The 24,208-nt window shown below is 46.8% G+C and overlaps 1 protein-coding gene across 2 annotated transcripts in view; it reads right to left on the reverse strand.

Moving 5' to 3' along the window:
• Positions 1–24,208, reverse strand: part of GNB1 (G protein subunit beta 1) — a 133,452-nt gene that overhangs the window by 106,066 nt on the left and 3,178 nt on the right. The window contains exon 1 of one of the 2 annotated variants that reach the window (XM_063943050.1): positions 12,340–12,442. The exons of the other annotated variant lie outside the window; for it this stretch is intronic. The gene's annotated coding sequence lies outside the window, so the exon portion shown is untranslated. Of the gene's footprint in view, positions 1–12,339; positions 12,443–24,208 lie in introns of those variants that run through there. 2 annotated transcript variants of the gene reach the window in all.

Genomic DNA, 24,208 nt, shown 5'->3' on the forward strand with positions numbered 1-24,208 from the left:
ACGCACCAGGCTTAGCAGCGCAAAATAGCTAAACACATCTGAAGTCCTGGCTAGCGCGGTCAAAAGGCCGAATTTCTGCTTGCGACCTCAGGAGGCAGAGAGCAGAAATCATGTAATTGTGCCCGAATAGCTGCTGTCGAGCAACCACTGCTTACAGCAGGGGTGGGGAACCTTTTTTCTACCAAGGGCCATTTGGATATTTATAAAATCCTTCGGGGGCCATACAAAAATTATCAACTTAAAAATTAGCCTGCCCCCAGTCAGTAGTTATGCCCGTTTAAATTTGCCTCCAGTCAGTTATGACCCATTAGATATGCCCACTGTCAGTTGTTTTGGCCCATTAGATATGCCCCATCAGTTGTTATGCCCCATTAAATATGCCCCCTGTAGTTATGCCCCATTAGATATGCCCCATTAGATATGCCCCCTAGTAGCGCCGCTTACACATACACACATTAAAAGGAAAAAAAAAACACAATGCTCACCAGCCCTGCTCCTGCTTCCGAACCGCTGCCCTCCCTCTCCTCGGAACTATGGGAGAGATGTCGTGACGTCTCTCCCATAGCGCCGCACAGCCACACATGTACACTGCCTGAGCCAAAAGCTGGAGCTCAGGAGTGAGCTCCTGCGTCTGGCTGCTGCTGAGGAGCCGGAGCGCCCACTGGTGGTAAAATCTCAGCGGGCGCTCGGCATCTCCTCTCGTTTAGGCAAGCCTGGCCGGGCCAAGTGGCTTCGAGGGCCTTATACGGCCCTCGGGCCTGAGGTTCCCCACCCCTGGCTTACAGCCACACTAAACAATTGAATTGTCCCTAAAAGTTACACAATAGGGGACGGGGGGGATGCAATGGTCTTTATGGTCCTCTATCAGACCTATTCAACTGTTGGTCCAATCTGGCGTGGCAGTCATTTTGGCTCGCACCCTCGGAGATGCAGAGGTAAAATGTGTGGAAAGTCGGCTGTCTAGTTGCCCAATCTGCGCTTTTTCTGTCACACTTATTAGTTCAGTCAGTTTTTGACACTTTGCATGGCTAAACACTAAATGGGTGAAATAATTAAAGGGCACCCAAAACAATTGCATTGCAACAATGGGCGCCCATTAATTATTGCGGCTTTAAAAATAAAATTTAACTCACCCCAGGGTTTAATTAATGTTTTATTTATTTTTTTATTTACCACTATGGAATACGTGCTTTCAAGCAGAAAAGAGGTTGTAGATTCCACCCCTTTCCAAACCTCCACTACCTCCTACTTGCCAACAGCTGGGACAGGGCTGTGCAAGTGTCTACAGCAACTGACTCTGCAAGTCCTCGCCAATCAACCATTACATAAAGTATATACCCACAGACCTGGCTAACAAACACATGCTTTATACTACAATGATCGGGCAGGTGAGGGCATCCTATAATCTAACCACCAGACTTTTACCAAGCGCTATCTTCCTGATTCATGTTTTCTCTGCTTCATACATTTAAGACTAGATCTATTGTTGAATGAACATTCATGATTTTTTTTCCCCTGCACACATGGAAGTGTCTCTGAATGTCAAATTTACTCTTATATGAACAAAGCAAGCTTCTATAAATAACTATTCTGTAAAGTAGTTCACTGCTCTCCCTTGGGGAGATTAGAACAAAAGAATGTAGGGCACAAGCAGAAATTCCTGAATGAAGTTAATATTTTGATTTTTTAAAACTCGCCAATAGCTTTAGATATTAGTGATCCAATATACAGATTTGTAGCCTAAATGCTATTTGTGGATGCAGCCGCTTAAAAAAAAAAAGTTAGACTAACAGAATTTGTCCCTGAAAGCAACAGAACTGACAGACTGATTACCGGTCATTGCTCTGCATAGAAGACAAACGCATACCCTAAAATACCACCACTATTAAGACAATCAACTGGACATTTTACCATTTCTATTTCTCCAAAGGAAATATTAGCTTTCATAAAAAGGTTGGACCAAAAAGCTACCCATTCACACAAAACTGCAGATTATGTGGGCCAACGCCTAACCAAAGTTGATGTGAGAGCACTAATTCATATTTTAATAGTGGTCAACTATTTTGTGAGCCACATGTGGTTATGGCCTAAGTGTAATATTGGGGGCGCATTTAAACATGAAGATCTTTCCAAATTGCGGGGTGATTCAGATGTGTACGCAGTGCAGTAGTGCTGACAGAGGTCGCTGTAGAGTCTGCTAAATTACGTAAATGCAGGAGACGTCCTTCGTGTAAATAGTTGCCACCTGAATGCTTCTGTGATCCATCGGATCACTAGCGTGAACGACGGCCATTTGAGTACTAGGATGGAGCCAGAAAATCTGTGTCGGAAGATGCATATCCCAGCCTCGGCAACCCTACAAAACAGAGGCGCCATGCCTTCAATAAGTCCAACTTCTTACCACCACCTGTTTTATAACACCACAGGTTCCTAAGAGAAGTCTCAGTTCAGCCTAATTTACTGCTCAAGATAACCATCAGGTGATGTCGGAAGAGCCTCAAGTCACTTGTGTTTGAAGTCTTCCTTTATATTTGGTAAAACGCGCCTAAAGACAACCAAAAGAGAGCACCAAAATTCTGCAGCTCTTTACAATCAGATCCAGGCTGCAGATGCAAAATAATGAAAATAATGGGCACAGAGGGAGCAATCAAAATGTTAAAGCGAACCCTGTCGCAGTATATAGCCAGTCACTATAGACAGGGCTATATGCAAATGTTTGATCTGGTGCTGGGCACCTACTGTTTTCACATCCAAAAGCACTGGTATAGCAGTACAGAGTGGCTAAACCCATCTAAAGTATTAGGCGCAACGCGGAAACTTTTCGAAAAGCTAGGCTTCACAGCTACCATTAATGCAGGACACACACATACAGATTATTCTTTTGTTTGGAACAAAGTAATAGATCATTTCAAAAATGATATCTAAAACCAAGTATAAAGAACGGTCACAAATTCGTGGAGGCTTCATTAAACAAACTAGGGAATTAATACAATATACCTAAAGCCTACTGTTTTTAACAGCCTAAAGAAATGTACCAGTAGTTTGGTGGATATTGTGTGTAACCGGGTTTCACATTTTCAGACCTCTGGACTACCTAACATGTGATCAGGGGAGCAGGTAGTAGAATAATTCATCCAACTTTGATTGGCCTACTTGGGCACGAGAAAGGAAATCCACAAAACACAACTAGTTTTGGGTCCTTGACGATCTAGGACTGAACAGCTCAGTGAGAGTTGGCATGCAGCATATGTATAGGGGTTATTTGCCCACATTGCTATGTTAACTATGAGTATCAGCTATTTCATCTGAATGTGATTGGAATGAGACAATAGCACCTGAATGATTGATCACAAAAACTAAAGGTGCTATCCCCCCAAACAATCTTCATGTGCTATTGGTCATTAACCATTTTATACAACTTTCACACTTCTTTGGAAGCAGCTTCTAAGGGAACTTGAATAAGTCATTAAAATAAAAAGTCAAATTCAAAGGGGTTTGTAACAGTGCACCAAAGTAACAAGCAGCCAGACAAAAGACATTCTCGCCCAAAATGTAGGAATAATTTACAGGGAAAACCATGTTGCCCAATAGTATGAAGCCCCACTCCACAATCTATAGGCAAACGCAGTTTCAATGGACATATCCACTGTTAGACGCTGTGCTCCCAATCTCAAATGGCTGTATGGGGGGGGAAATCACAAAACCAAGATGGGCAGCAAGGACATTTTCTGAGAAAATAAATAAATAATGGAATGAGGGACAAGAAAAACACTAAAACTTCATAGTACCTTTACATAAACTACTGTAGTAAAATTCTGACCGCACTTACTTTAAACACCTCTGTATTTGCATATTGCTACTTTGCATCTAAAGGCATCGTGCATTACAGGAAAGCCACATTCAGAAGCTGCACAGAGACATGTTCCCTGTAGTGAGGGGTAACATATGGGGGGTGTCACACTGGTCTGTAGATGCATGCACGGTTTTAAATATTTGTAACAAGTATTTGAGAAGATCTTATCTACCAAATGTTGGGGTAATTAAACCAGGATTAAACAAACATGTAGCATGCAAGAGTAGATTGGTATCCGGGTGACAAGACGACCTTAATCAGGTCAACCGTCAATAGGTAAGCACAGCTTTTTTTTTTTGGGGGGGGGGGGGTCGGGTTTAATTCATTTTTTTTTTAACTTTCATACTTTACCATCAATATGGACTACGATTGGAAATAGGACGCAGTACACTAATTGTGTTTCCATGTGCTGTGACAGTGAAAACACACAATAGAAAACACACGTGTCGACTGCTCCAATGTGGACCTTTTACAAGTCAACCACCTAGTTAGGGTCAGCCCTGTGATCCATACCGAAATAGATTTTGGTTATAATTATCTATGCCAACGATCTACACACACCCATGTACTGTACATTGTGGCATACACCACAAATATGATTTTTGATTGGTGAGTAGTGAAAGTGGGGTTACCTCACTTTCTGCATGAGGTTACTGTGGGGCGAATCAAATGTTTATGTGAGCCCAAACTCCCATCTAAAGGGGTCGATTAAATTCAGCAAATTATGAATAGCGCCGGGAATTAGCTCCCGACGCTATTCAATTCAGCTGCTAGTTACCCGCAATTGTCGGGAATTCTTCTCTCATCCCCGGGGGGTGAGAGAGAAGAAAACCCGACAAAAGCGCTGCCGCGCGAGGCTGATTCTGTCGGGAATCAGCATCGCCGCGGGTAGTTAAGTCGGAGAATGCTCGTTCTCACGACAAAACTACCTGTTAAGTCGGCGAGAACGGGCTTTCGCCGACTTAACTTTAGCTGAATTGAATAGCGTCGGGAGCTAATTCCCGGCGCTATTCATAAATTGCCGAATTGAATCGACCCCAAAGTGACGGGAAATCGTAGGGCAATATTCATTGGGGCAGATTCAATTGTTTTGGGCATCTAAAGATGCCCAAACAGTTGTCACAAATCAGTTGTGTTTGGGCACCCATGGACATTTTGCATGTCGCACCCAAACAGGGTTTAGCAGTCTAAACTCCCTGCTCTGGGCGTCCAAAGTGCCCAGTTAAAACACATTTTTACTTGCACCTCTGGAGGCTGCGAGAACAAATGTGTCCTCCACAGCTGCTCTGCGCCCAAACAGAAGAACAACTGAATTGCTGTCGGCCGTTGGGCACCCTCTAACGGCAGCCGCAGCAATAACATTTGAATAGGCCAGAAGGTTTTTTGTTTTTTTTTAACACTCTGATCGCGCTCTGCAGTGCCAAGTTTAGTCATGTACAATGGGTAAACCAGCTAAAGTTCTGTGCACAGCATAAGAAGTGCCGTTTGAGTATCAAAACGGGTCACTATGCACACATTTCTGCCCGCCACCTCAGGAGGCATCAAGCACAAACAGCTGCCAGCTCCGACAGCTGTTTGTGCCCGGACAGAGCAACAATTGAATTGCTCCATCGGGCACCTGGCAGTCATAGCCAACAGCAAAAACAATTGAATTCCCCACCACTGACTGTTGCAGAGACCATAAACCACATTCTCCTAAGTAGAATATATATGGGCAGAGATTAGAAGCAGGATGACCTGAGGAAGTAGTTATTAACTATAGTAACACATTCTGACAAATAACAATCAGTGCTACACTGCAACAAATGCAGCAGAGCACTTTCTGCTGCTCTCTAAGGATGTCCACAAAAAACATTTGAATTTTCCCCTCTCTCTCACATCTAATTTAATCTATGATGGGAATTTAAATGTTTTGTGGACGCCTGCTAGAGCTTTTCAATTGCCCTCCCCCATTGGGCACACATCACGTTTGCGCACCCATAGTACTGGCTTAACCTGCACAAAGTGGCTAAACCAGTCATTTCAGGTCACACCTCAGGAGAGTGGCATCTATTCACAGCGAGGGGAGAGCTTAGAGGGAAGCACAGCACCTCTGTAAATTAGTGTATGCGTTAGGAAATGGGCAGGATACGTGCAGGCACATTTTCTCTGCATCTGCCAGGGAAGGGGGCACAGCCCAGGGGAATACTGGCCATAGGGCTCACAGGGAAGATGTTCATGTGGGGCCTGTTTGTTGACAAGTGAGGGGTGGTGCTACCACCATGGTTACATGGTATACCTCTGGTGCTGACCATGTTAAGCCACTTTCAGTGCCTAATCTGCCCCTGCCCAACACTGAAAGTGCAATGTAATATGCTAGCGCTACTGTCCCAATCGATAAATGCAATCTGTAGATGAAGGACTTTTAGCGTACGTAGAATCTGTGCTTTTAGCTATGTGGCTTAGACTCTATGGAACGCACTTCCACACACAGTTTGAGAAGCCCCCGCTCTAGAATGCTTCAAAAACAGACTCACGACTTTCCTGTTTACGCAAGCATTTCCAGAATGTTCCTTTAGTATCTCCACACTCTGTATTTTAGGAAAATCTTTCTGTATGCCATTGTTTCTGTACTAAAGTACGTTCATTCTGTTAAGCGACTTGGGTCCTATTGGAGAAAAAGTGCTATATAAATAGGTATTTTTAAATAAATGTTAATATATAGAGGTTACAGCCAAGAATTATAACATTTGTTCTGTCACTGGGCCTTTGAAACAGCAGTGGAAATTTGAAACAAATTGTAATACCAAAAGCTATATTATAAATGTATTTTTCCTGTGGGGGACATTTTGTATTGTTTTCTGTGTCTGTTTTTTCCTGTATGGCCAATTTGTTTTTTTTGTGCAATATTTTTCATCTGCGCTTGCGTCTGAGTTGCACCACGATGGTGTTCATACAGAGTTGTAGTAGAGTCTGACACACGCATCAAGCAGTGTATTAGAAATGTGTTGGACATTCCTGTGTTTACAGGGGGTTGGCTAATCAGAAGCAGATGTAATGTAGTGTGTTGCTGAAAGTGGTTTTGAGCGCAGCCTCCTGAGGTGGTGAGCAGAAATGTGTGAAAAGTGTCCCATATGGGCACTCAAATAGCACTTGTCTGTCACGCTGCGCCCAGTACTTTATGCCGTTTTAGCCATTTTGAGTATCTAAACCCAGTACTTCACAGCACAATGAGTGCGCAAAAATAATGGGCACCCACACAACTGCATACCGCCCTGCCTAAAAAGTGATGGAATACGCAATTTTGGGCCCTCATTAAACAATTGAATTGCCCCCTAATGGTGGGTGGGAAAGTTGCACAGCCAAGTGAACAGATGCAATGCGCACAGCATCTATTCACAGTGAGTGGAGAGTTCGGGGACGGCCCAGCATGTCCGTAAGTGCTGGGCACGCCCCTGTAAGAGACAATAACTGTACCACACCCCCTGGCCAGTTTCACCTCCTTTTCATGCACCTTTGGCATGAACAGGAATTCAGCCCCCTGGAACCTCAGCGCCCAGCTCGAAGTCTAGCAGGAACATTACTTCTTGTAGACTGGTTTAAACCCGTTGCTTTTAGGGGTGTCAATACTAAAGGTTATTCGTGTTATTATTATTATTATTATTATTATTAGAGTGAGTGTGATATGCAAATTAGGCACACCTACTATCAAAGAAAAAACAATTGCAGAGAATTCAAAATTCAAATGTTCTAAAATATTTCAGTATCAGGTTGCTTTGGCGCCTTTACCAGCCAATGGTTTTCTTGTGAATGCAGCTCCCGTCTAAAGGGACAGGTGGTGTTAAACTATTTGTGCTGCTGGGTATCTATTACTTACTTCGCATGTCAAGCCAAAACGCACCAGGATTAGTCATGTAAAGTGCAACCAGTGCAAAACTACTCGCCATGCTGAGCAAATGGTAGTGATAGGGGAAATGCAATTTTGGGAGCCCATTAAACAATTAAAATCGCCCCCTACAGCTATGTTCTCATACATCTTGCCTCAATACGCCACATAGCAGGAGAAACCTGCCTTGAGTGAGCTGACTGTTCCCATGCAACTCCATGGGGTCGATTCTATTCGGCAACTAATGAATAGCGCCGGGAATTAGCTCCCGACGCTATTCAATTCAGCAACTAGTTACGTCGGCGATGGCCCGTTCTCGCCGACAAAACAGGTTGAATTGTCGGGAGAACGGACATTCTCCGACTTAACTCCCCGGCGCGAGGCTGATTCCCGACAGAATCAGCCTTGCGCCGGCCGCGAGGCAGCACTTTTGTCGGGTTTCTCTTCTCATCCCCCGGGGATGAGAGAAGAATTCCCGACAATTGCAGGTAATTAGTTGCTGTATTGAATAGCGTCGGGAGCTAATTCCCGGCGCTATTCATTAGTTGCCGAATAGAATCGACCCCCATTAGTAGCAAAGTCTTTTTGGCAAAAATGCATCTTATTCACACTGCTATGCAAACAGTATGTCAGGACGCACAAGCAGCTTCTGCTGATTAAAAGGATATGCAGCATGCCTATATTATATTCTGTGTGCGTCTGTGGTTGTATCTGCATATGAAATGGTAAGTTACAAGAGTTGCCTGGTTTAAACAACCTTATGCTGCTGCGACTACTGGCAATGTTTTTATTCAAATTGTTTAATACCAGTGGCATGCCCAGTGCTAATGCTTTACTCCTTTTAGGTGAACAAATGGCACTTTTCGCTGTATTTTAGGGCGAATGAAGATTCGCCCTATGCAATAGCAGGGCTGAATTTTTGCCTAGGCAAGACATTTGGCAGGATCAAAAAACATGTTAATCAGCAAATCCACATGTTTTCGCAACTGCAAAAATGCGGGCAGTTTTTACAACCCTGTATGTTACAGTGTTTAGCTCTGTAGTGTACCATTTCATATGCAGATACAGCCGTGGTCAAACAGAATATAGGCCTGCCAGATCATTTTAATCAGCATAAGCTGCTTGTGACCCCTATTCGCAAAGCGATGCGAAAGACGCCTTTTAATGGAAAGTCGCACGTAAAGATGCTTGGCGCTACCAAGTCACGACAGGTATGGCGAGACTTGAAGTGCTGTTTAATGTACTAGGAGGCTAGATGTATGTGGTCACATCTGTATAATCATGTTTCAGGCCAAGGAAACGCAAATCCCTGTGACACTACATTATAAATTACACGTCAGACTTTTGATGATAGGCAGTATTAAGCCACATGTCTTTTTAATCCCATGGAAGTATATTTCATTGCTGTTCAGTTACGCAGCAACAACAGACATAAGAGGTACTTGTAATTGATGATATATTACTTTGTTTTGAAAGACTATGGAAGGCACTTCCTGCAAAGACTAAAGGTGCATACACACTGGGCGTTTCTGCACAGCGATGATTGCCGACATCGCTGGGCTGAAAATCGCTCAGTGCATACACACTGAGCGCTTGTCTCCCCTGCCCAGCGATGTCAGCGGGGGTGAACGGCTTTCCAAAGCAGGACGCTATAGAAAGCCGCTCACCCCGCCGTTCATCTACTGGTAGTACCAGTAGACGAACAGCAGCCACCGGCGATGAAGCTGAAGCGCGCATCAGCTCTCATCCATATACACTGGGCGGCTCAAAATCACCCAGTGTGTATGGGCCTTAAAAGTACAATAGCTAGATCTTACGAATGTGAGATTTTATAAATATTACATTGGTTTAATGTTTGTATAACGTACTTCTACAGTAGGTAAAAAAAAAATTTTTTAGGCCATATCCAAAAACTTTAGATCAATAGGTTGGGAACCAACAGGATACTTTGAAATATCCATCAATGCCATCTAGTAGCAGCTATTCTGATTGCAGGCATCCTGGAATGGTGTTGCCACAATAAGGCCTGCCATATGGTTTTAAGTGGATAATAAATTCGAGAATATTAATTATCAAGATAGTAATGCAACAAGCCAAAAATCCAAGGATAAGAATATAATCCAATTCAGAGGCTAAATCATGAGCCAGAATCCATATTCCAGTATGACCTTTGTTATTTTCAGCAAAGCTTAGCAATTACATTAGCAACACAGAGTATGGAGAGATTTTAAGTTTCATACAGAACATCTGCTCATTTCATAGAAATCATTACAAATCTACCTTAAGACACACAAACATGTTACCATAACATGGAATCTATATTTTCTAAAAGAAGCATTTACTGCATAACTAATTTTAAGTCTTTGGGCACTCTAAAGTAATGGGCATCCGACCGAGCTATTTAATTGTTGCTCAGATTGGGTTCGACTGTCGTGGTCAGCAATTACTTATAGTGCTTGCGGAACCCCAAAAAAACACTGGGTTTAGCAGCGTAACATATACACATTATATATATATATATATATATATATATATATATATATATATATAACATACACACGTCTAAAGTACTGGTTAGCGAGCATAAATTGCTGTTTGGGCACCCAAAACACTGACTTTTGACAATTTCGGCTAGCCACCTCAGGAGGGTACAAGCAGAAATATGGGTACTCACGGCATCCTGGCTCATTGGCAGCAACACTAAAATAACTGAAATACTCCCTAAAATACCATTATCTACATTTACACTGGGACCAAGAGAACATAACTGGAGAACCAGTAAGGTCACTAAGGATTTCCCCTCAAAACATATACATAAACAGACCCTCCAGTCAAACGCGCACTATGAGATTAAAAGCTCTATTAAAATAAATATCTATTTGTAGGACTGAAAAGAAAAAACAAAATTAGAGCAGCCTTAAAACATAAATGCCTAAGGTGATGCATTATTGCTCAAGCAGAACTGAAAGCACTAGAGACTAATAACACAAAAGTGGAGCTCAAGTGTACAAAATCCTGAATGGGGAGGGGGTCTTAAACATAGCACCTAACCTATTTAGAGTATTGTGGTGTATCGGAAGTCACATTCAGGGATGGAAATGGCAAAGCATGTCTCCTCCAAACATAGCTTCTATGCAGCTGACAGGCGGCACTTGTCCAAAATAGATTTTATTTTTATTTATTTATTTATTTATATATATATATATATATATATATATATATATATATATATATATATATATATATACTAGGTGCTTCATCGCGCCCTACGGGCGCTCTTCACACCGTCGCAAGGGGCTACGCCCCCTTAACCCTTGCATGCCTTTCTGGGGTTTAATATTTGTATTATATGGAGTATTACCTGCATTCCTTTGTTAGTGGTTAAATATTGCACAATGAAAGGGCGTGCGATGGTGAAGGAGGCGCAGCCCCTTGCGACGGCGTGAACAGCACCTGCAGGGCACGATGTACAGAATGTAGCGGGTGCGGGGGGGACTGCGGATGGTGTCTGTAGATGCTGCGGGTGGAGGGGAGGCAGAAGTGGGGGTGGGGCCCGGATGGGGAAGGTTCGGGAGGTGCTGTGCGTGGGGGAGGGGCAGAGGAGTGGGGGATGCAGATGGGGGAGGGGTCCGGAGGCACTGCAGGTGGGGGAGGGGCAGGGGTGCCACGGGTGGGAGAGGGGCAGGTGTGGGGATGTTGTGGATGGGTGAAGGGTTCCGGAGGTGCTGTGGGATGGGAAGGGACGGGAGTGCCGGGGGTTGGGTAGGGGACCGCAGGCACCATGGGTAGGGTAGGGGCAGGTACGGGTGTTGCGGCGGATGGGAAATGAGGTCCGGAGGTGCTGCAGGTGGTGGAGGGGCAGGTGCGGGGGTGCCATTGGTGGGGGAGGGGTGGGGGAGGGGGGGACCGCTGATGGAGGAGGGTGTCTGCAGATGCTGCGGGTGGAGGGGGGCAGGTGTGGGGGGAGACATATAAGGGGGGTGAATGGTGGAAAGGGCCTGGAGGTGCTGTGGGTGGTGAAGGGGTGGAGGAGTGGGAGCCACGGGTGGTGTAGGGGGTCTGGAGGCACAGCATGTGGGGGAGGGGTGGAGTGCCGCATGTGGTGGAGGGGAAGGTGCGGAGGTGTGGTGCACTGGGGAGAGGTCTGGAGGCGCTGCGGGTACTGTACATGCCATAAAAGGTAGTTGGAGGGTATGCGGTGACGGGGACAGGACAGGGGTGACGGGGACAGGACAGGGGTGACGGGGACAGGACAGGGGTGACGGGGACAGGACAGGGGTGACGGGGACAGGACAGGGGTGACGGGGACAGGACAGGGGTGACGGGGACAGGACAGGGGTGACGGGGACAGGATAGGGGTGACAGGGACAGGGTAGGGGCGACAGGACCAGGACAGGGGTGATGGGGCCAGTATAGGGTTGACAGGGCAAGCACAGGGGTGACATGGCCAGGATAGGGGTAACAGGGCCAGGATAAGGGTGAAAGGGCCAGGATAAGGGTGAAAGGGCCAGGATAAGGGTGGCAGGGCAAGGCCAGGGGTGACAGGGACATGACAGAACACAGGGCACGGGAGAGATTGGTATTAGGGACAAAACAGTGGTGACAGACAGATGTGTCTTACCGGAGTCACTGCTGCTGGCTGCTGCTGTTCCACTCCAACCTGTTGGGATCTGCTGCTGCTGAAGACTTGGCATGGCTGACTCTCTCAGGCTGGAGTCCTGCTTTCTCTGCCCGTCCGCATCCCTCCCCCCCTCCTCAGTCACACACCGCAGACCTCGCGCAGCTGCCGGGCACTGTGGTAAGGTGAGACTGGAAATGACTGGTTAGCCCCCAGGAGATGCTGCGGCTGGAGGGAGGAGGGGGTCATAGCATGCATGTGGCGCGGACCTCACGGCTTCCGGGCACTGTGGTAAGGGGAGACTGGGAGTGACTGGTTAGCTCCCAGGAGACGCTGCGGCTGGAGGGAGGAGGGGGTCGGAGCCTGCAAGCAGCACGGATTTCTGCAGCGCTACCCGCCAGCTAAAGTGTGTGAATGAGCTGGGCGCACTCCACTGCGGGTGGCAGCGCTGCAGCTAGCGGTGGGGTTGCCGGGGCTGGAGATAACAGAGGCAGTATGGAACCTGCACAGCGGCAGGTGCCCCACTAAACTGCAGCTAAGAAGCGTGGAGTGTGCCAGAAAGTGACGCTCCTCCGCCCCAGAGAGACCCTGCTGAGTATGCCGATGTGGGGGGTCAAGCACACAGTGAGCCGGTGCCCGTCTGTCTGTATGACATACCCCCCACACACCCCCATACCTCCCAAATGTCCCGATTATCGCGGGACAGTCCCATTTTTTGGGGTCTGTCCCGCTGTCCCACCCACGGGTCGCAGTTTCCGGCGGTGGGGGGGGCAGTTGGAAAGCTCCTGTACTCGCTGTTCTGCTTAGCAGAGCAGCGGTGAATAGCGGAGACAGAGGGAGAGGGGGCATCGGGGGTAAGGATTAATGGGGGGGTTCCAGCAGCAGAGCCGGATTAAGGGGGGGGGGGGCAGGGGATACGTAACGTTGGCCCCACAGTTTTAGGGGGCCCCCCGGCTGGAGTAGCTCTGTCCCAGCTCAGAAGCTCCCCCCCCGTCCTGCCAGCAACAGCGGCAGCATTGTGCTACAGTCAGCACACGCTGCTGCGTGTTGGCAGGTCTGTGGTGTTGCAGAGAGGCAGCAGTCTCCCTGCTTTCTTCTCCCTGTGCGGGTGTGTAGGGGGGAGCGACCACCTCCTCTGGATTTAGCCCTAGCTGAGGGGCCAAAATCCCATTAAAAAAAAAAAAATAAAAAAAACAAAAAAATAAAAACGGAATTTGCATAAGGGGGCGTGGCCGCGCGGGCCGCGATTAGGCCACGCCCCCAACCCACAGCAAGCACAGCAATGAGATAGGGCTCCCCTGTCACAAGTGCCCTGGGCCCCCCGGACTCATAATCAGCCCCTGGGAGCATGCCAGCAGCTCACAGAGCGCTGGGCATGCCCCCTCACTGACGAAAACGGGGACCCTCCCGTGAAGCCACGCCCCCTTTTCGCTGAGTGTGTTTCCCTCCTTCTGCCTGGAGAAAGCTCCTGCAGAAAGCTGGGAGGTCTGCACCCCTGCCTGTGACATGCCCATGCTATCTGCTTCTGCTCCTAGTCTCCTGTAGATTTGGCCAGATCTCTGTGACTCATTTGACTAACTCCGCCCAGTGTTGTGACTCCGCCCAGCGTTAGCAAATGAATCACAAGGTCACAGAATAGGGCTATTATATAGGAGATATATATTTTTTTTTAAGCTAAAAAATGATATAGATATATTATATACACACACACACACTCCTAAACTACACAAACTCAAACTACAAAGTAGGGACATTTTAACCTTAGTGTAACATTATATTCACAATGTAATTAATTGGGGTCGATTCAATTCGGCAACTTATGAATAGCGCCGGGAATTAGCTCCCGATGCTATTCAATTCAGCTGCTAGTTACCCGCAATTGTCGGGAATTCTTCTCTCATCCACGGGGGATGAGAGAAGAAACCCGACAAAAGTGCTGCCTCGCTGCCGGCGCGAGGCTGATTCTGTCGGGAATCAGCCTCGCGCCGGGGAGTTAAGTCGGAGAATGCCCGTTCTCCTGACAATTCAACCTGTTTAGTCGGCGAGAACGGGCCATCGCCGACTTAACTGGAGCTGAATTGAATAGCGTCGGGAGCTAATTCCCGGCGCTATTCATAAATTGTCGAATTGAATCGACCCCATTGGGGTCAGTTCAATTCGGCAACAGTTGAATAGCGCCGGGAGTTTGCTTCCAACGCTATTCAATTCAGCTCCAGTTAAGTCGGCGATGGCCCGTTCTCACCGACTTAACAGGTAGTTATGTCGGGAGAACAGGCATTCTCCGACTTAACTACCCGCAGCGATGCGGATTCCCGACAGAATCAGCCTCGCGCCGGCCGCACTTTTGTCGGGTTTCTTCTCTCATCCCCCGGGGATGAGAAAAGAATTCCCGACAATTGAGGGTCAGTCGTCGCTGTATTGAATAGCGTCGGGAGCAAACTCCCAGCGCTATACAACTGTTGCCGAATTCAATCGACCCCATTGAGTGACTTCAACTGTTTACACCGGCATCTGACAGAGCAATGCAATTGTTGCTCCATTTGGTCACAAACAGCTGCCGGAAGTTAAGCATTTCTGCTTGCAGCCCCCGTGCTGGCGAGCAGAAATGAGCGAAAACTGAGTGCCAAAACAGCAATTTTTGCATCTAGTCCATTACTACTTTAATAAAAAATATTATTGATGTGTTAACAAGCATTGCTGAATTAATGGGAAGCTTTTAGGGGGCGATTCAATTGTTACTCTATTTAAACAGCGTTAGCCATGGGGGTGACCTTTCTTCTGGCAGCCTCCTGAGGTGTGCATTAAGGCGGTGCTTTTGGTATCCAAATGTGAGTTTGAACCTCAAATAGGAACTTTAGGCGGGTTTAGAAGTTTTACGCAGCTAAACCCTGTCTGTTGTGGCGCAACATGCGTGATATCCATGGGTACGCAAAACACAACTGAATGGTGACTGGGCATCTAAACATCCTGTTTAGACAGGAAAAACAGACGCCCAAAAACAATTGAATTAGTGCACAAATAATCTAAGGGTTAATTAAATTCTTATCATGGGCACCCACACCTGCCTGCTGGCAGCTATTCAAGTGTTTCTGCCGGTGGGCGCGAGACAGTTGCAGCTAGCTACCCCCAGCCGAGGCAAGCTAAAATGCGCAAAGTGACCCATTCGGGACTTTTCATATCTCGCCCAAATGTTTAGTCAGGTTTTGCCACTTTACCCAATTGATATGGGTGCGATTAGCACAATAACAGGGAAAATCTGAATAGTGCTCCGCGATCTCCCATCACTTTAGACGGGAGACCGGGCGCAAATAAAACAATTGAATTCCCAAGGTATCTAAGATAGAATTCTCTGACGCAAGCTTATGTAGAATAAATAGCCAAAAGTGAACAGATACAAGGTATGAATCCCTTTGGTTTTCTTTTAAAACAAAAAAAAAACAAAACCTTTCAGACGAGACGAAAACACATCAAATCCATACCAATCTGACCTGGTGCTTCTAACACTACTGGGATGCTGCACTGCTCTATCAACAGCAACCGTATGACAGCCAATTTCACAACTGTTTTTCCATAATTACTTCAGCGGATCAGTGTAAAAAACATTCACCAGGTGGCCACTTTACCTGCAATAATGTCCAACACCCCACTGTAGGGAAGTGGGACATTTGCTTTCTGCGTGGACGTGTCCAACTAATCCAACGGTGGTAACGCACCTCTAGAGTTATACATACTGAACACTGATGTGGGACATTCATGTGTTGAAGATCGCCGAATCAATAAAGTGAAAAATTACAGACACCAACTAAAATACAAGACACATTTTTCACTTCAATACTATTATGTAGCATCTCTCAAAAAGAGTCGAGTAACTAACAACTTGCACACATTTAACAGTCAAAGCCCCAAAATACATTAGTAATTTTATTATTTTTAAATCAAGGCTCTTCCTAACTGTACAATAAAACTTCCTGTTCTGCAGACAGGAAGTCAGGAGTACAGAATCCTATACAGAACAGGTTAAATTGTCCTGACAAGATTGGGGGGGGGGGGGGGGAGAGATAAACACCTTAAAAACACAATCTACACATTAGCCTAAAAATGGGATTGTTTTAAAACAAGGAGAACAATAAATTAAACTTACACAGTTCCCCTAATGACCACAAAGGTTTGCAATGGGTAAGCATAAGAGGACTGCCCTAAAACTGGCAATACAGGTCTTATAGTTGCATTTCCTTTTTCACAGTTTTTACAGTTACCTTTATACTTTTAAAAAGGCCTCAGGAGTTTATTCACAGCCACCCACTGTTAGCATAATATAGAAAGAAAAATGTATGCCTTAAATGCACATTAAATATACGATAAATGGTTTCTTACCGGCTTTTTCTCTTGCATTCTAATACAAGGAACTGCATTTAGTTTTGGAATAGAGTTTACACTGTATCTCATTTGTTCCCACATTAACAGCACAACATAAATGTTATTTAGACAAAGTAAAAAAACAAACAAACAAACCCGTACTTGAGTGATGAAAGAGCATAGTACAGAGACAGAAGACAAACCAGAGACAGAAGACAAACAGGAGACGCACAAAACAAGCAAGGCAAAGTACACAACATTCATGCAGTGTACATGTACATTAAGGGGCCGATTTACTTGCTTTGGGCATCTAAGAATCCGACGCAAACGGGACATTTTAGATGTCCAAATAATTGTCACAATTCAATTGTGTTTGGGTGCCCATGTATATGGCGCCCAAACAGACCGGGTTTAGCCACCAAAAACAGCTAAACCAGTCTAAACTCCGGATACCAAGTGAAAATGTGAGATCCGCGGCCACTGGATGCCCTAACGGCAAAACAACTAAATTTCTGCCATTGGGCACCCTTCTAGTAGCTGCAGCAAAAAAACAAAAAAAAAAACAATTATGTTCCCTAAGGATAAGAGCACAGATGTGTGTCATACAGAACATGTAAGAGGCACAATACAAGCACATTCAGGTGATAACAGGTAAGGCGGGGGGACAAAGTGTTCTTACATTATTGAGACATTTAATTAGCCATGGGGCTACCGCAGGCTTGCTGAAGTGCCCAGAGCTATTCAATTGCAGCCAGCATTTAAAGTGGGTGTCTGCTTGCACCCTACCCTCCTGAGGTGTGAACAGAAAGCTGTGGTAAACAGGGCTTTTTTTGCCTTTACTATGGCTGCTGCAAGTGTTTTAGCACCTGGACACTTAACCTGGAAACTGTGATAACCAGTAGCTGTCGGGTTTACCACAAGAGGTAATGGGCTTAAAATTAAATAGCCCTGGGTGTTAATGTTCAAGGGTATCCTCCTGTGGCTAACTGAATGGAATAGTCACATCGGTACACATTTTCATGAGATGTGTAAAAGAACCCTCACACAGCGTTTGGCCAGTCAAGTAAGCTTTTGTGTCAAACATGGACAGCACAGTGGCATAATGATTAGCTTGCTGCCTCACAGCAATGAGACCTTGGGTTCAATTCCCCCAAATGCCCTATGGGTTGAGTTTCTCTGCATGGGTTTCCTCCAGGTACTCAAGTCTTCTCCCACAATCCAAAAACATGCTAGTACGCTGACATCACAGAGATATCCCATTGTGAACATACCGGGCAATGACTGTACCAACATACGACTTATTCTCTAGCACCTCAATAGGGTGTGAGGGAAAACTTGTAATGATGGCCAGGATACGATGAGCCGTTCCAGATGGGTACAACGCAACTGTGTCGCAAGTGGAACTAACCCCATAGACTAAAGGTGGGTACGCACTAGTAGATATATCTGCAGATCAATTGATCTGCAGATATATCTATGGACGGATCGGGCAGTGTGCTGTGCATACACACTGCCCGATCCGGCGGGGACTGACGTCGTGAACTGGGCGGGCGTGTACACACAGCCGCCCAGTTCAGCTGTCAATCACCGCCGGCCGCCGCCGCATGTGTACGGGCGGGCGGCCGACTGCCCCGTATACACACAGCGATGCGCCAATATATCGGTAGATATATTGGCCGTCGGCTGTGCTGAGCGGCCGACGCGATACGTCTGTGAACGACGGAGTTCACAGACGTATCGGCCGTATACACTGGCCGACGGTCCCACGATATATCAGCCGTTCAAGAGAACGGCCGATATATCGACCAGTGTGTACGGGCCTTTAGATCCACTAGGGTAGGAACTGAGACTAAATATTAGTTAAGTAGTGCATATAATAAGAATTTACTTACCGATAATTCTATTTCTCGGAGTCCGTAGTGGATGCTGGGGTTCCTGAAAGGACCATGGGGAATAGCGGCTCCGCAGGAGACAGGGCACAAAAAAGTAAAGCTTTACTAGGTCAGGTGGTGTGCACTGGCTCCTCCCCCTATGACCCTCCTCCAGACTCCAGTTAGGTACTGTGCCCGGACGAGCATACACAATAAGGGAGGCATTTTGAATCCCGGGTAAGACTCATACCAGCCACACCAATCACACCGTACAACTTGTGATCTAAACCCAGTTAACAGTATGATAACAGAAAGGGCCTCTTAAAGATGGCTCCTTAATAATAACCCGAATTAGTTAACAATAACTATGTACAAGTATTGCAGATAATCCGCACTTGGGATGGGCGCCCAGCATCCACTACGGACTCCGAGAAATAGAATTATCGGTAAGTAAATTCTTATTTTCTCTATCGTCCTAAGTGGATGCTGGGGTTCCTGAAAGGACCATGGGGATTATACCAAAGCTCCCAAACGGGCGGGAGAGTGCGGATGACTCTGCAGCACCGAATGAGAGAACTCCAGGTCCTCCTTTGCCAGGGTATCAAATTTGTAAAATTTTACAAACGTGTTCTCCCCCGACCACGTAGCTGCTCGGCAGAGTTGTAATGCCGAGACCCCTCGGGCAGCCGCCCAAGATGAGCCCACCTTCCTTGTGGAGTGGGCTTTTACAGTTTTAGGCTGTGGCAGGCCTGCCACAGAATGTGCAAGTTGAATTGTGTTACAAATCCAACGAGCAATCGACTGCTTAGAAGCAGGTGCGCCCAACTTGTTGGGTGCATACAATATAAACAGCGAGTCAGATTTTCTGACTCCAGCCGTCCTTGAAATGTATATTTTTAAGGCTCTGACAACGTCCAACAACTTGGAGTCCTCCAAGTCGCTAGTGGCCGCAGGCACCACAATAGGTTGGTTCAGATGAAATGCTGATACCACTTTAGGGAGAAAATGCGGACGAGTCCGCAGTTCTGCCCTATCCGAATGGAAGATTAGATAAGGACTTTTATAAGATAAAGCCGCCAATTCAGATACTCTCCTGGCAGAGGCCAGGGCTAGTAACATAGTCACTTTCAATGTGAGATATTTCAAATCCACCTTTTTCAATGGTTCAAACCAATGGGATTTGAGGAAATCTAAAACTACATTTAGATCCCACGGTGCCACCGGAGGCACCACAGGAGGCTGTATATGCAGTACTCCCTTGACAAAAGTCTGGACCTCAGGGACAGAGGCCAATTCTTTTTGGAAGAATATTGACAGGGCCGAAATTTGAACCTTAATGGATCCCAATTTGAGACCCATAGATAATCCTGATTGCAGGAAATGTAGGAAACGACCCAGTTGGAATTCCTCCGTCGGAACCCTCCGATCCTCGCACCACGCTACATATTTTCGCCAAATGCGGTGATAATGTTTCACGGTGACTTCCTTCCGTGCCTTAATCAAGGTAGGAATGACTTCTTCTGGAATGCCTTTCCCTTTTAGGATCTGGCGTTCAACCGCCATGCCGTCAAACGCAGCCGCGGTAAGTCTTGAAAAAGACAGGGACCCTGCTGTAGCAGGTCCCTTCTCAGAGGTAGAGGCCACGGTTCGTCCGTGAGCATCTCTTGAAGTTCCGGATACCAAGTCCTTCTCGGCCAATCCGGAACCACTAGTATTGTTCTTACTCTTCTTTGCCGTATGATCTTCAATACCTTTGGTATGAGCGGCAGAGGAGGAAACACATACACTGACTGGTACACCCAAGGAGTTACCAGTGCGTCCACAGCTATTGCCTGTGGATCTCTTGACCTGGCGCAATATTTGTCCAGTTTCTTGTTGAGGCGAGACGCCATCATGTCTACAATTTGTCTTTCCCAACGGTCTATTAACATGTTGAAGACTTCTGGATGTAGACCCCACTCTCCCGGATGAAGATCGTGTCTGCTGAGGAAGTCTGCTTCCCAGTTGTCCACGCCCGGGATGAACACTGCTGACAGTGCTATCACGTGATTCTCCGCCCAGCGAAGAATCTTGGCAGCTTCTGCCATTGCACTCCTGCTTCTTGTGCCGCCCTGCCTGTTTACATGGGCGACCGCCGTGATGTTGTCCGACTGAATCAACACCGGCTTTCCTTGCAGGAGAAGTTCCGCCTGGCTTAGAGCATTGTAGATTGCTCTTAGTTCCAGAATGTTTATGTGAAGAGACTTTTCCAGACTCGTCCATACTCCCTGGAAGTTTCTTCCTTGTGTGACTGCTCCCCAGCCTCTCAGGCTGGCGTCCGTGGTCACCAGGATCCAATCCTGAATGCCGAATCTGCGGCCTTCTAATAGGTGAGCCTTCTGCAACCACCACAGAAGTGACACCCTTGTCTTTGGTGACAGGGTTATTCGCAGGTGCATCTGCAGATGCGACCCTGACCATTTGTCCAACAGATCCCTTTGGAATATTCTTGCATGGAATCTGCCGAATGGAATTGCTTCGTAAGAAGCCACCATTTTTCCCAGGACTCTTGTGCATTGATGTACTGACACTTTTCCTGGTTTTAGGAGGTTCCTGACCAGATCGGATAACTCCTTGGCTTTTTCCTCTGGAAGGAAAACCTTTTTCTGAACCGTGTCCAGAATCATTCCTAGGAACAGCAGACGAGTTGTCGGGATTAAATGGGATTTTGGAATATTCAGAATCCACCCGTGTTGTCTTAGCACCTCTTGAGATAGTGCTAAAGCTGTCTCCAGCTGTTCTCTGGACCTTGCCCTTATTAGGAGATCGTCCAAGTATGGGATAACTAATACGCCTTTTCTTCGAAGAAGAATCATCATCTCGGCCATTACCTTGGTAAAGACCCGAGGCGCCGTGGACAATCCGAACGGCAGCGTCTGAAACTGATAGTGACAGTTTTGAACAATGAACCTGAGGTACCCCTGGTGTGCGGGGTAAATCGGAACGTGTAGATACGCATCCTTGATGTCCAAGGATACCATAAAGTCCCCTTCTTCCAGGTTCGCTATCACTGCTCTGAGTGACTCCATCTTGAACTTGAACTTTTTTATGTAGAGGTTCAAGGACTTCAGATTTAGAATAGGCCTTACCGAGCCATCCGGCTTCGGTACCACAAATAGAGTGGAATAATACCCCTTTCCTTGTTGTAATAGGGGTACTTTGACTATCACCTGCTGAGCGTACAGCTTGTGAATGGCTTCCAACACCCTCTCCCTTTCGGAAGAGACGGTTGGTAAGGCAGACTTCAGGAAACGATGAGGAGGATCCGTCTCTAATTCCAACCTGTACCCCTGAGATATTATCTGCAGGATCCAGGGGTCTACCTGCGAGTGAGCCCACTGCGCGCTGTAATTTTTGAGACGGCCCCCCACTGTCCCCGAGTCCGCTTGAGAGGCCCCAGCGTCATGCTGAGGTTTTTGCAGGAGCCGGGGAGGGCTTCTGTTCCTGGGAAGGAGCTGCCTGTTGGTGTCTCTTCCCTCTTCCTCTGCCTCGTGGCAGGTACGACAAGCCCTTTGCTCTCTTATTTTTGTAGGAGCGAAAAGGCTGCGGTTGAAAGGTCGGTGCCTTTCTCTGTTGGGGAGTGACTTGAGGTAAAAAAGTGGATTTCCCGGCAGTAGCCGTGGCCACCAAGTCTGATAGACCAACTCCAAATAACTCCTCCCCTTTATACGGCAAAACCTCCATGTGACGTTTTGAATCCGCATCGCCTGTCCACTGTCGTGTCCATAAGGCTCTTCTGGCTGAAATGGACATAGCACTCACCCGAGATGCCAGTGTGCAAATATCCCTCTGTGCATCACGCATATAGATAAATGCATCCTTTATTTGTTCTAACGACAGTAAAACATTGTCCCTATCTAGGGTATCAATATTTTCAATCAGGGATTCTGACCAAACTACTCCAGCACTGCACATCCAGGCAGTTGCTATAGCTGGTCGTAGTATAACACCTGCATGTGTGTATATATTCTTTTGAATAACTTCCATCTTTCTATCTGATGGATCCTTAAGTGCGGCCGTCTCAGGAGAGGGTAACGCCACTTGTTTGGATAAGCGTGTGAGCGCCTTGTCCACCTTAGGGGGTGTTTCCCAGCGCGCCCTAACCTCTGGCGGGAAAGGGTATAATGCCAATAACTTTTTTGAAATTATCAACTTTTTATCAGGAGCAACCCACGCTTCATCACACACGTCATTTAATTCTTCTGATTCAGGAAAAACTGTTTGTAGTTTTTTCACACCATACATAATACCCTGTTTTACGGTATCTGTAGTATCAGCTAAATGTAACGTCTCCTTCATTGCCAAAATCATATAACGTGTGGCCCTACTGGAAAATACGTTTGAATTTCTACCGTCGTCACTGGAATCAGTGCCCGTGTCTGGGTCTGTGTCGACCGACTGAGGCAAAGGGCGTTTTACAGCCCCTGACGGTGTTTGAGGCGCCTGGACAGGCATTAATTGATTGTCCGGCCGCCTCATGTCCTCAACTGACTGTTTAAGGGAAGATAAACCATCACGTAATTCCACAAATAAAGGCATCCATTCTGGTGTCGACCCCCTGGGGGGTGACATCTGCATATTTGGCAATTGCTCCGCCTCCACACCAATATCGTCCTCATACATGTCGACACCACGTACCGACACACACCGCAAACTCACAGGGAATGCTCTAATGAAGACAGGACCCACTAGCCCTTTTGGGGAGACAGAGGGAGAGTCTGCCAGCACACACCACAAAGCGCTATATATACAAGGGATATCCTTATATTAAGTGCTCCCTTATAGCTGCTTTAATATATATATATATAGCCATTAATGTGCCCCCCCTCTCTGTTTTACCCTGTTTCTGTAGTGCAGTGCAGGGGAGAGACCTGGGAGCCGTTCTGACCAGCGAAGCTGTGACAGAAAATGGCGCCGTGTGCTGAGGAGATAGGCCCCGACCCTTTTTCGGCGGGTTCTTCTCCCGCTATTTTTCCAGTCAGGCAGGGGTTAAATATCTCCATATAGCCCCTATGGGCTATATGTGAGGTATTTTTAGCCTTGTATAAGGTTTATATTTGCCTCTCAGAGCGCCCCCCCCCAGCGCTCTGCACCCTCAGTGACTGCCCAGTGAAGTGTGCTGAGAGGAAAATGGCGCACAGCTGCAGTGCTGTGCGCTACCTTATGAAGACTGAGGAGTCTTCAGCCGCCGGTTTCCGGACCTCTTCACGCTTCAGCATCTGCAAGGGGGTCGGCGGCGCGGCTCCGGGACCGGACTCCACGGCTGGGCCTGTGTTCGATCCCTCTGGAGCTAATGGTGTCCAGTAGCCAAGCAGCAAATCCACTCTGCATGCAGGTGAGTTTACTACTTTCCCCCTAAGTCCCACGTTGCAGTGATCCTGTTGCCAGCAGGACTCACTGTAAAGAAAAAAACCTAAACTAAACTTTCTCTAAGCAGCTCTTTAGGAGAGCCACCTAGATTGCACCCTTCTCGTTCGGGCACAAAATCTAACTGGAGTCTGGAGGAGGGTCATAGGGGGAGGAGCCAGTGCACACCACCTGACCTAGTAAAGCTTTACTTTTTTGTGCCCTGTCTCCTGCGGAGCCGCTATTCCCCATGGTCCTTT

This window comes from Pseudophryne corroboree, chromosome 10 (assembly GCF_028390025.1).
Source record: "Pseudophryne corroboree isolate aPseCor3 chromosome 10, aPseCor3.hap2, whole genome shotgun sequence".
NCBI lineage: Eukaryota > Metazoa > Chordata > Amphibia > Anura > Myobatrachidae > Pseudophryne > Pseudophryne corroboree.